Consider the following 12,837-nt stretch of genomic DNA (forward strand, 5'->3'; position numbering starts at 1 on the left):
AAAATGTTAGGTAAAGCAAAAATAGAAGCCTCTAGCAGCATGCAGCTCACATATGTCAGGCACAACAACAACAAAAAGGTACAGTGTGTATTTAATACCTCAGTTGAAACTCATACTCATGGCACAGGCAATCCCTGCTAAAGTCGTGTGAAGAAGAGCTTCCACTGTGAAGGAACATTCTCAGAAACACAGTATATGAAACTTGCCTTAAAACAACATTCTAATTTTCTAGCTAAAAAACATTAATGTTGTTATTTCCTTACTTTTTTTAAGGTCATCTGAGAAACAAAACAAACAAACAAACAAAAACCACAAAGACATAGTAGCATGCAAACAAAGTACGACTTTCAATTCACTTTTAGACACTTTAAAAACACAGGTGTTTATTGCCATGTAATGACTTTGAATTAACAGACCAGATTCTTCCACATGAATCAGAGGACAGTGGTCTGGAAGTCCCAAGTCAAGATGCTGCCACCAACCTGCAATAATTTACCTGCATTACTAACAACAGGTTTCATGAGGAGTTTGGCTCCTGGGGTAACTTAAAGTACTCAAGTGGTACATCATCTTCCCTGTCCAGTAGGTAATGTGATCTGAAGAATCTGTCTTTTGATCTTGGTACAAATTCCCACTGCAATTGTCCATATAGGAACATCACTCAATTTTTGACACAAATGTCTGCATCTTTGATTGCACTACAGTGGCACAGTATTTAAACCATACCACTTTAGTAACATATTATGCCTGACAGTTTATATGTGGCTGGACAGCCTATTATTATTATTATTATTATTTTTAACCTTATTTTTAGCACCGTCAAAGTCCTCTTGCTTTACCTCTGTTACTTCGTGGTTATAGGAACAAAATGATTCAAAGCTTCAGTCAGATGTTTACAACTTGGGATGACTTACTCATTGAACACCTGCATTCATAAAATGACTTAGAGATGTATCCAGGAGCATGCACACTTTTCCTCCTCTTATGAATATTCATGTGTTCTTTGAGAATAAAAGCTATTAAATAGGAATGAAAGCTTAGCCTCCACAAATACAAGCAACAAACAAGTACATTTTCTAATCCGCAATGCTAGCATTATACTCCACATACCTACCAAAGGAAAAATCCATTTAACTACACAACACATTGTCATGTGAAATTAAAGTGAATAATAAACATGTTCCTACAATACTTAAAGAATAAGAAATATGGTAATGAAACTGAAGGAAAGGGAAGTGATTTGAGAAGCATTAAATGAATGCAGTTGCTGGATAAACAATTCCCTGTTATATTTATCATGGCATTAATTAAAAAAATGATAATAATAAAAAAAGAACGTTTTATTCCCAGTACTGATCTTAAACCAAAAACAGACATTTCCAAGTGAAAGATCTCTAGTGTTAACAGAGTCTTCTGTCAGTCTTGGAAAAAAAAAAAAGTTACTTATTTTTATCATTTCTGGAACTAACAAAAATGGTATGAGAACTACAGGTTTCTTCTTTGAGAGGAAGAAGTTCCAAATGATGCCTCCAGACCATGATAATTTACAAGGCAGAACCTGAACAAGGACAGAGCCACATTATACGTGCTTTCAACGTATTTGTCAATGATGAGGTATTAATGTGAGACCCAGTTCAGTAAGCCTTCAGGGCTTGGAATACTGGTAACTTGGTAGGAAACACCACATTGTATCCTATAGCTATCTCTTGCTGCTCCTACTGGACGAGTAGGAAACACTTGGCCTCCAACAAAAATCTGGGCTCCTCTATTACCTATTGTAAGGAATGGTCCAGCAATTTGTGCCACTAAGGGATTTGAAGGGTTAACATTGAGGCCTGGGTTTAGGTGATAAGAGAACAAAGGGATTTCTTTAGAGAAAAACTGCTGACTCTGCACGGACGTGCAGTAACTTCTGACACCTGGCCAAGAGACCACCAGATTAGGAGGAAGAATATGAGCCTCCCATCCGAGCAGCCCCCAAGAGACTACCAGAGACTGATAAGCAGGCGCCCCTGGGAGGACTTCGGATTCGGGAAACCAGTTATAATAACCCTGCCTCTTTTAGAAGTAGTAATAAATATGTATTAGCCTAGGAGTATAAAAAAATCAGCCGTCATACGTAACAGGTGTGCGTCTTGGTGGAGCAGAGACTCCCGGCGCACCCAGCGCTGTTTGCTTGCCTCTATTCGTTTAATAAATTGTAAACTTTGATTGCAGTCCTATTTGGGACTCAGTCATTTATAACACCTATAATTATCTGTTATTTCCAAGTGATCAGCCTCGCTTCAACTCAGTTCTTCCTTCCTTTTCAATCTCATGCCATGTGTCATAGACTCACTGAATAACCCAAGTTGGAAGGGATACACAAGAATCATCAAGTCCAACACCTGGCTCCACACAGGATCACCCCGAAACAATTCACTTCTCTGAGAGCATTGTCCAAATGCTTCTTGAACTCCATCAGGCTCAGTGCCATCACCATGTCCCTGGGCAGCCTGTCCCAGTGCCCGACCACCCTCTGGGTGCAGAACCTTTCCCTAACACCCAGCCTGACCCTCCCCTGTCCCAGCTCCATGCCGTTCCCTCGGGTCCTGTCGCTGTCCCCAGAGAGCAGAGCTCAGCGCCTGCCCCTCCTCTCCCCTTGTGAGGGAGCTGTGGGCCACCATGAGGCCTCCCCTCAGCCTGCTCTGCTCTGGGCTGAACAAACCAAGGGACCTCAGCCGCTCCTCATACATCTTGCCCTCAAGACCCTTCACCATTTTGTAGCCCTCCTTTGGACGCCCTTCTTATGCTGTGGTGCCCCAAACTACACACAAAACAGAAGGTGAGGCCACACCAGCACAGAGCAGCCCTTGACCAGCTAGCCATGTGGTGCCTGATGTAGCTCGCACCAGAGCCTCTGCACCATGCTACTGCTATGAAAAGTGGGACTCATTGCAGATCTCTCTGTGTCTGTCTTTTGTCTATATCCACCTGTTTAAATCAACTCACTCAGGGTTGGATTGTCCACTCAATTTATGCCCACAATTCACTTTCCTATTTGAGATTGGCAGCAAATAAATATACAAGGCTATCAGGAGATCAAGAGCTTTATTTCATTTCAGGAAAAAATACAGAAAGTCCTTTTCATAAATCTGAGTTTCTCTGCAGTCTGTTTAGGACCATACTACAGAGAAAAACAGTGGTTTGAATTTCCTAGTTTTAAGTCAAATTCTGAGCACAGTCAATGCTGAAATCATTTTTAGACAGAAAATAAGCGTCTCTGAATTTTACAGCCATAAGATCACACAGGAGAAAATACAGAAGAGACAAGAAACAGCCTCAGGAATGCAAGGTTTCCACTCATATAATTGTTTTTTTTCCTCCCAGGTCTCAGTGACAGACATTTTACTGCTTTTAGGCAGAAGGTGTGTTTGCTGGGACTGCTATCTTCTGCATTCTGGCTTCCTCGTGTGGCAACACTTAATCACCAAACTCTGTCTTAAAAGAAAGTAACAGTATCACTGGTATACAGCAGTCAGACAAGGAGTAGTTACAGTAGACGCATTAACCTCTCCTATTAGCAAAACTCCCGTTTCTTAGGACAGTGATAACTACCACAAATATGACAGCAGCAAATCAAATGGAAGTTAATATAGAAGAAAACATCATCAGAAGTCAAAATATTTTGATTGAAAATAAGCTAATATCTTAACCCTGATTTTAAGATGAGCTCCCAAACTCAAACTGATTAGAAACTAACAATGAAAAAAAACCTATCCTGTTAATAATTATGCACTGCTTCCTTTCCTAAACATTCTGCATTATCAGTGGAGAGATCAGTCCAAAAGGGCTGCAGAGGTTGAGATGAATATATTGCATTTGCTCAATTTGAAGATTTCTTCTTGAGAATAATGAAAAGCGAAGTAACTTATTGCAACTAAAAATGCTATTCATAAAAGTGTGGGTAATAAAAGGTATAACAAGGTGACAAGACAAAGAAAACAGATTTCTTTACTTTGTAGGGGTTAGAGCATGTACCCAGGGAAATTACATATACTGCAGTTCAAAATATTGGTTTAGATAGCATTAAAGCAGGAGCACAGGTAGGAAAAGGTACAACAGAAATTAACATTAGGTTATGGAAGAGAAGCAGTTTGTCTCTGCAATAGGTAAGTCTGAAAATTCCCATTTTTTTTTTCCTTTAATTACAACAAAATTCTGTAAGTAGTCAACTAACACCAGATGGATTCTGTTCTAACAACTGCTTTTCTCTGTATTGATGTGAACAGGCAAGCTAATCCAAAAGCATTCTGTACCGGTAGTTAAGAGCAGCAACAAAGTGATCACAGCAGTGTCAGCTAATGGTGTTCGGGCACAAAAGCTTTACAACCAAATTTAAACGTCAGTTGTGCTCTTTCTCATACTGTATCATAGGATCGTGCCCAGAAGACCAATGGTACCTTAAAACTGAAAAAAAATGCTGTCTTCACATGTTAGAGAACATATTTTCAGAGTGCTGGACTCCTCTGAATCTCAAGTTGTATCATACTTCAAACTATATCATCACAACTTACACCACTGTACCTAGTAGCATCATTTCTTACTGACTGTTTGTTACATGTTGTATGAGTACTTCAGGTTTCATTAGTATTCCTTCAAATTCTTTACTTCTGTTCTTCCAAAACTGACCTGTAACCAAAATACTAAACATACATCCCAAAGATCACATCTGCACAAGTACTTATAGGTTCTTAGTTAACTGTTCCTTTATTTTTTAACTTTAAAACACAACTGCTCAAATGGCCTTTTCTAGAAAAAGTGAGCAATCTATTGAGAGCATTCCTCCAAAGACATTAAGGAAAATTTTACTGTTTTCTTTCTATTGCATTTTTATAGGATCCTACCATATTGAACATATACACATATATACATATATTATATTATACACAAGACTGTTACAGGAGAAGAAATTCTGGCCCACTCAAATTCATAGAGATTCTAGTATTAACTCCAACAGAGACAGAATTTATTGTAAAAATCAGAAATAAATTCTGTAATTCTAAAATCTAGAGTGTACCTAGAATTATTAAGGAGCCTGCTGTACTTCTTGTTATATGCTTGTGATTTGCAAATATTCAGTAAACTTACTTGGCCCACAATCTACCTTAATACATCTTCACCTTTGCAGCATATGAGTTTGCCCAGTGTACTGCAAACTGACATTTTCAAATCAGGGTGCCTAAAAGCAACACATCAAAATATGTTTGAAAAAAAACCTATACAGTTATTTTTGTCTTTCATAAATATCTGTTTAATATCCACTCAGTCATATCAACAAATATTTTTGTGTAATCTGCATAACTCTCATAAATAAAACTCCATTTGGGGATTTTTATTTTTAAATTTTCACTGCATTAAATATGCTGCTACTCACAGATGTAAATTCTGGCTCAAAGCACTCTGAGGCTCCAAAAATTCAGTATTTTATTTGGATGCCTAATTAGTAGGTTGTGAGGAAGCTGGCAAAGTGTAAGAGCCTACAGACAATGGTGGTTGAAAAATACCCCTATTTGCCAGTTTCTGCTTAGCGTGGCACACAGTCAACACTCACAAGCAGCTTTGGCTAGACCTTGCCACAGGGAAATTCACAGCAACTGTTGCTCTCTCCAGAGGAACTGAGACTAAGTTTGCTTTGGAATTGTAGAATTTTTCATTGTAAGATCCCAAGGAGTGGCTGTTAAGGCATGTTCTCAAATTATTTAATAATCCCACAAATTTACTTGAGACAGGAACTGGACTTGGACAGTCCATCTTCCCACTGTAAAAGACTCCCCCTTAAAGGCACAGCATTTAGCAGTCCTTTTATAAGGCTGCCGTGCAGTATCCTCAGATGTTTCTTTCTTCTTGTGATGGAGGAATGAGGGAAAAAATAAAAACAAGGGCCACAGTACGTTAAGAGAAACACAGATCAGATGCTTACCAAAATACAAAGGAGAAAAAGGTGTGCAGGGTGAAAATGATGACTTATTTTCAACTCCCCACACAAAAAGGAGCACCTGTTTCTTCTGAAGTTTTCAAAGTGACAGTAGGATACCATCACCCTCCAAGTGAAGATATCCTTATGCACTATAGTGCATAAGAATGCCTGGCTATGGCAGAAACAGAAAGCCATATTAGAAGAAAAACACTGCATGGAGACTTAAGGAGTTTGCTTGATGGTGGTGAACCAGTGTAGTGAGGGACCAGCCAGTGAGAGCAGGCACCATGTCAATGTGAGATCAGAAGGAACTAAAGCAACACAGCTAAGCCCATCCTTCTGTGGACTTTGGCACCTTCTGCTCAGAAGGACAAAGCTGCTTGCAACACATGAGATGGGTGCTTACCTCTGCCCTTCTGGGTATGCTGCCCTCCCATTTCTCAGATTTGCACTTCACTCTTTCCTCCTTGCTCTTCTGCATCACAGAATGTCAATTATTCCTCAGTCACCATCAGCTATGAGCCACTGCCACCAGGATCCTGCCTGAGATCTACCTCTCAGTAAGGTGAACACATCACTACCAGCCTCCTGAGAGCAAGCAGCAGCTCCTTGGTGGTGCCTCACTGTGTGTCCACCACACTGCTACAGAAAAACAAATGCAGCAGCAAGGCTACGGTAGAGCTGGAATGTATTTTCCCAGTCTGCATTTTATAGTGGGCAATGCTGATCTGTATCTGTTGACAGTTAGAAATAAAACCACAGCTGTAATTCTCTTTAACCAAGCTAACATCTCTCTACAGAAAAGAGACACAAAACTGCAGCAGGCTCTTCCTTAATTTTAGGCATCTTTACTGAAATACAAATAAAAACCTCTGTGTACCTAATGACCATGTATCTTTAAATAAAACATCCTGTAAATGTTTTTATACAATATGAATGCTGCCACACATCTACATACATTTACAAGAATTCCAGGGTAAGAAGCAAGCCAAGCTGTGATCTCGTTTCAGCATCATATGCTCAGTATCTCTGTTGTAGAGAAACTAAGCTTTCAAAAATTAGCTGTTCCAGACATTCATATCTCCTGGAGAGCTTAAAAAAATGCATTAACTATAATTGTGACTCAGATGAAACAATATAATCCCTTTGAAACACCTTAAAATAAGCTAACACTCTTGCATATTCTCATTTAAACTAAATATAAACTTTGATTTCCATTCAAAACCAAATTATATCTGATTTCCTTTGTATTAAATAGCTCTAAAATTCCAGACACAAAAAAAATGTTAAAATAGAAATACAATTAAAAAGATGCTTTGAAAATTGTTTCCATTTAGTAGCACAAAAATACTGATCTGAAAGACCTTCTAAAAACAATTTGGCTTCTGGCTCCCTGTTATATTCTGAGTAACTTTTCTCTTTGGCTATGGCCCTGTGACTATTTCCCATATCATGAAGATGCAACAAGCGCTACAGTATTGATTTATGCCATTATCCTCTCATCACACCTTTCCACGGGCACGTTCCCATCATTCTCAACCCTGTAACAGACTTAGCTATATTTCACAATAAGCAAAATTCATTCCCTAATCCCAATCTACCCGAACTGTGGAGATGACCAGTTTGTAGATCTGCATCATCACCCTGTATGCACTACATTTTAGGATTGAATTACAATATCCTACAATAGTGATGCACAATTCAAACATAAATTACATTCTCTGTAGGTAAGCTTACATAAAAAGTCTTTTCAATAATTTTAAGTGCATTGGATTACACATAGGTGTGCTTTCAATGTTTTATGGTTGCACAGAATCAGCTGTATCTTAAGGCTGGTTGCTCTTATTTTACTTATTATTATTGTGTTGGTATTTACTTCTCTTCTACATCCTGACAATGTATATGGTTATGGAGATATTCACCAGCCAAAATACAAGCTCTATGTGTATATTCTTGCATTATTGCAGTTATTTGGATTTTTCCTTGTTTTGACTGTCATCTCTCCCAATTATGCTCAATTTAAACAGCAAGTTTCTTGCTGAGGTAAACATTTCATATTGAAAACGTTAAATTTATCAAATCGAAAAGCAGCCTTTGCACTGCATTAAGGCACAAAGTGCACACCGTTTCTGTTTTATTTCTTAAAATTTCAGGTACAGGTTTCAGTGCCAGAGCCAGGCAGTTGAGAAACTCCACTCCTGTTACAAAGTCTTAAGCAGCTCTGTTGAATAGTCTTAAAGAGACACAGACGTATGGTGGTATTATCCAACTAGAGGCCAAGGCCTCAGGACATTGCAAGCATCTCTTTTCAAGAACTCTTCCTGGATGATTTCACACACAAAATAAGCTACCGCCCGATCATTGTGAAAAAGCCAAATGAAGATTCACTTACACTCAAAACTTTCCCTTGCTATTTTGCAAGAAGTTTTCATGTGTACTGGTAAAATTTATAAATTTTAAAACCAGAAGTAATCAAATTCATCATGTAGCTAGTCTGTTTACTGACACAACACAAACCATAAGACTTAGTGGGATTAATCTGTGCTATTTATTTCCCAAGTTTGTGCACTATGAGCACTAAAGGGAGTGGCTTCCTGACTCCAGTGAAGCAAGAAAAGACTGTGAGAAAAAAGGTATCTAGAACATTTCAAAGAATATTTTGATATTGTTTCTTGGACTGAAGAGAATGGTAGAATACCGATGACTAAAATGTAATTCACTTTTTCACCAGTTGTGCTACAACATTTCAGTTTACATCTCAGTGTAAGTCTCTCTTAAAACAAAAATGAATCAACCACAAGGGTTTTTTGTTGTTGTTTTTTGTTTAGCCAGTTGTTTGTTTTTTTTTTTGCTTAAAATATTGCATAAAAAACATAAAGGCATGTTACTGATACGAAGTAGTTGCATAAAACCTATATGGAAGTGAGAGACCAGCAAAAAAATCAAAGATTTTTTTAGACTATAAATTTTAATTCTTGCAAAAAAGTCTTAAAATACACATATTACACAAATACTTTGTATGACAAAAAGGAAATGAGAAATCAAAACTACAAAAAAAAAAAAAAGGTGCAACATAAAGATGTAGGGTGTAAGGTTATCTTGTTAGTACTACAAAATTACCAAGGATTTTCAACAGACCTCACAGGAAAAAGGATTGGAAACTAAATTTTGAAATCTAACTAAGTATATAGTTTACTTTGGGAAGCGTTTAAATAAAGCAAATTCTAAAAACTACCCTTGCGGTCACTACAGGATTTTGCCAGAAGAAAAATGCAAACCGTCTCATCGCAAAGCTGAGATGTCACCATGGTACCACAGCTTAGCGATACTTGGAAGGAAAGCTTGATCAGATTGAAGAGAGGTTTTCCTACAAAGCTGAGGAGTTAAAAAGAATAGTTACATTTCCTGCTCTCATACTGCACACACTGGTACAGAAACATTGCTTGTGATAATGAAGACCTATTTTCAACCCTCTGAGAAGACAACAGCAAGATGTTGGTCCTCTGATGAAGAAAGAATGTTCTGTTCTTCCTTTGTTGTGACTACCAACCGTGCTATTTATCACCTACTAGCCATGAGCAATGCTGGCATTGCTAGCCACATAAATACAGCTGCAATCTTTTCCCTTTCCTCTGAGAATGTTATGCTGTCTTTTTATAAATTTGGGTAAGACAAAGTGTGCAGAACATTCATGCAAGGAGAATTCAAATTTGAATTCCAAGACTGCAATATGTTCAGCAGCAGGTTTCTAAAAAGATATGTGAAACTGCAGTTCGAGAATTAAGGAACAAAAATATAAGTTTAAAACCAGTAGTTCAAGTATGCTTTTGGAGTGAGATTCACAGCATTCAGAAAAAAAAAAAAAAAAAATTATCAGGTTTTAAGCAGAGGGCTTTTCCAGGGCATCTGGAAAAAGTTTTGGAGGGAAGACTTACTGGGCTGCTGCAGACTTATAGCCAATGACTTCTCTATGACACTCCTGTGATAAATCTCCTAACCTCTGATTTTAATATCCAACACATCTGTCTTAGCAGCTCCATTTAGCATTTGGATATATATCCTTACACAGTGCCTCCCACAGACTGTCCCATAATCACTTTCTGGTTCAAAACCCCTAACACAAGCAGTGCTTCAGCATGCAGGCAATGCAACAAAAATGCTGGTACTGGCTCAGACCAAAGGTCTGGGCGAAGTCAGTATTCTGTCTCCACCAGGGGTTTTAAACAGGTGTCGAATGTGACAAGCACGTAAGTTATTTCCCTCTGATGTCCTTCTCAGAGGCAAAAAGAATTTGAACAAAGAACTTCAGAACAGGGCTCATTTTTTTTCCCTGTGCATTTCAATACCCTAACTGAACTTTTCTTGCTGAATCTCCTCTTGCACCCAGACTAACGTCTAGTAAGAATTCAGTTTTACATACCCATTCTTAGTGAAATAACATTGGTGCTACCACAGGAATTCTTGAAAAAATGAGTAAAAGATATCAAGTATTACACTCTAGAGAGGATTTAGAGAGAAATGACTTTCCAAATTTAATACCTTTCTGTGCACTTTCCACTCAGCAGCTATCTAAATCCTCCAAGTGCTTGCTTAACACCTGTGCAGTTCCCTTCATTCCAGTTCTGCAGTTGCTCACAATATCCTCAGTCTGAGTAACACCACGAGAAAGAGAAAACAAACAGGAACGCAGAACATGGCAGCAAGGACATTCAGTCATGAATGGACAGGTTTTAGCTTGGGATCATAGAATCACAGAATGGTTTGGGTTGGAAGGGACCTTAAAGCCCACCCAGTGCCACCCCCTGCCATGGGCAGGGACACCTCCCAGCAGCCCAGGCTGCCCCCAGCCCCATCCAGCCTGGCCTTGGGCACTGCCAGGGATGGGGCAGCCCCAGCTCCTCAGGGCAGCCTGTGCTGGTGCCTCACCACCCTCAGAGCAATGAATTTCTTCATTACATCTAATTTAAATATACCAATTTTTAGTTTGAAACCTTTGCCCCTTACCCTGTCCCTACACGCCCTGACACAGGGTCCCTCCCCAGTTCTCCTGTAGCCCCCCCCTTTAGGTACTTGGAGGTTGCTGTGAGGTCTCACCGGGGCCTTCTCTTCTCCAGGATGAACAATCCCAGATCCCTCAGCCTGTCTGCACAGAAGAGGTTCTCCAACCCCTTTGATCATCCTTGTGGCCTCCTCTGGACTTGTTCTAATACTTCTGTGTCCTCCTTGTGCTGGAGGCCCCAGCATTGAGCACAGTGCTCCAGGTGGGGTCTCATGAGAGCAGAGCAGAGGGGGACAATCCCCTCCCTCACCCTGCTGGCCACACTTCTTTTGGTGCAGCCCAGGGTACGGGTGGCCTTCTGGGCTGCAAGCACACATTGCTGGCTCATGGTGAGGTTCTCATCAACCACCACCACCAGGTCCTTCTCCTCAGGGCTGCTCTCAATCCACTCCCCACCTAGCCTGCATTAGTGCTTGGGATTGACCTGGCCCACGGACCTTGCACTTGGCCTTGTTGAACTCCATGAGGTTTGCACAGGCCCATCTCTCAGGCCTGTACAGGTCCCTCTGAATGGCATCCCTTTCTTCTTGCATGTTGACCATACCATACAACTTGGTGTCATCAGCAAACTTGCTGACGGCACACTTGATCCCACTGTCCATATCACCGAAAAAAATGATAAACAATGCCGGTGCCAATACTGACCCCTGAGGAACACCACTCATCACTGATCTCCACCTGGACATTGAGCTGTTGACCACAACTCTTTGAGTGCGACCATCCAGCCAATTCCTTACCCACTGAGTGGTCCATCCATCAAATCCACGTCTCTCCAATTTAGAGACAAGGATGTTGTGCAGGACATTGTCAAATGCCTTGCACAAGTCTAGGTGGATGATGTCTGTTGCTCTTCCCCTATTCCCTGTACCCGTTTTCGTAGAAGGCCACCAGAATTGTCAGGCAAAGCCTTACAAAGGAGCCCTGAACAAGGTACTGTTTTTATATTTTCCTCTAAATTTCTGAAATAAAGACTCTTGGAAGCCCAAGCCCAGTTGAGATCTGAAGCCTAAGCAAGTAGTGGGGAGCTACAGGTGTGCTCCCTCCCGACCTGAAGGATTTTCTACAGTTCACAAAATGGCAATGAAAGCTCTTCTTCCTGGCACACTTACAGAGCCTTGCTAACACTACGCAGTTCAGAACCTGGGATTTCACCTCAGAAGACAGATGTCCCATCCTTTGTTTACTTTAGATTCCTCTATTATGGAAAAAGCAACTACAGTTTTTTCCTTGCAAACAAACCTACACATTTATAATCACATTTCTGCTCATTTAGAAATAATACCAATGGCAGATATGACTGAATTACAACAGATCATTCAGAAACCGAGCAAGTTATATGGATGTCTCTCCAGCTCATCAAACAAAAACATTTGAGTATCTTTATTTTTAATGAATGTCTGGCAAAGCTTGATAGGCTATCAATACATCTAGAGGAAGAATATAAATAAAAAGTGTATTCTTGCAATAGTGAGAATATGGAAATTTCAGTTTTGGTGACATAAATATCAGAGAAATACCAGAGAGCATTTGAGACCTGAAATCAGCCAAGTAACTTCATCAAGTTGACACAGAAAGACTCTGTATAATACTATTTTTTTTTTTAGTTGCAGTCCTACTATTGCTTTTTCTCTCTCACAAGGAATATGTTTTGACAAAAGTCCAATATGCTAGTCAGAATTATCAGGCTTAAATAGCTGTCTGGAAATGAATTACTGGCTGACCTAACTTAAAATAAGAGTTAAAGTTGCATGCACAGAGTCGTTGAGACAGCCAGCTTTGTCCCTGTGGGTCAAAATATCCTTCAGAAATTGTGTGTGGT

At 39.7% G+C, this 12,837-nt stretch overlaps 1 protein-coding gene and 1 long non-coding RNA gene across 14 annotated transcripts in view; both read right to left on the reverse strand.

Annotated features, from left to right (window-relative positions):
• The window catches only part of MCTP1 (multiple C2 and transmembrane domain containing 1), a 240,516-nt gene that overhangs the window by 163,546 nt on the left and 64,133 nt on the right, over window positions 1–12,837 (reverse strand). The gene's annotated exons all lie outside the window — the stretch shown is intronic.
• Window positions 3,075–6,622, reverse strand: LOC121062279. Its single transcript, XR_005815501.1, has 3 exons — window positions 6,366–6,622; window positions 5,131–5,221; window positions 3,075–3,480 (listed from the first exon to the last, which is right to left on the reverse strand). It is a non-coding gene; the product is annotated as an uncharacterized LOC121062279 (long non-coding RNA).

Source organism: Cygnus olor, chromosome Z, assembly GCF_009769625.2.
Source record: "Cygnus olor isolate bCygOlo1 chromosome Z, bCygOlo1.pri.v2, whole genome shotgun sequence".
Classification (NCBI taxonomy): domain Eukaryota; kingdom Metazoa; phylum Chordata; class Aves; order Anseriformes; family Anatidae; genus Cygnus; species Cygnus olor.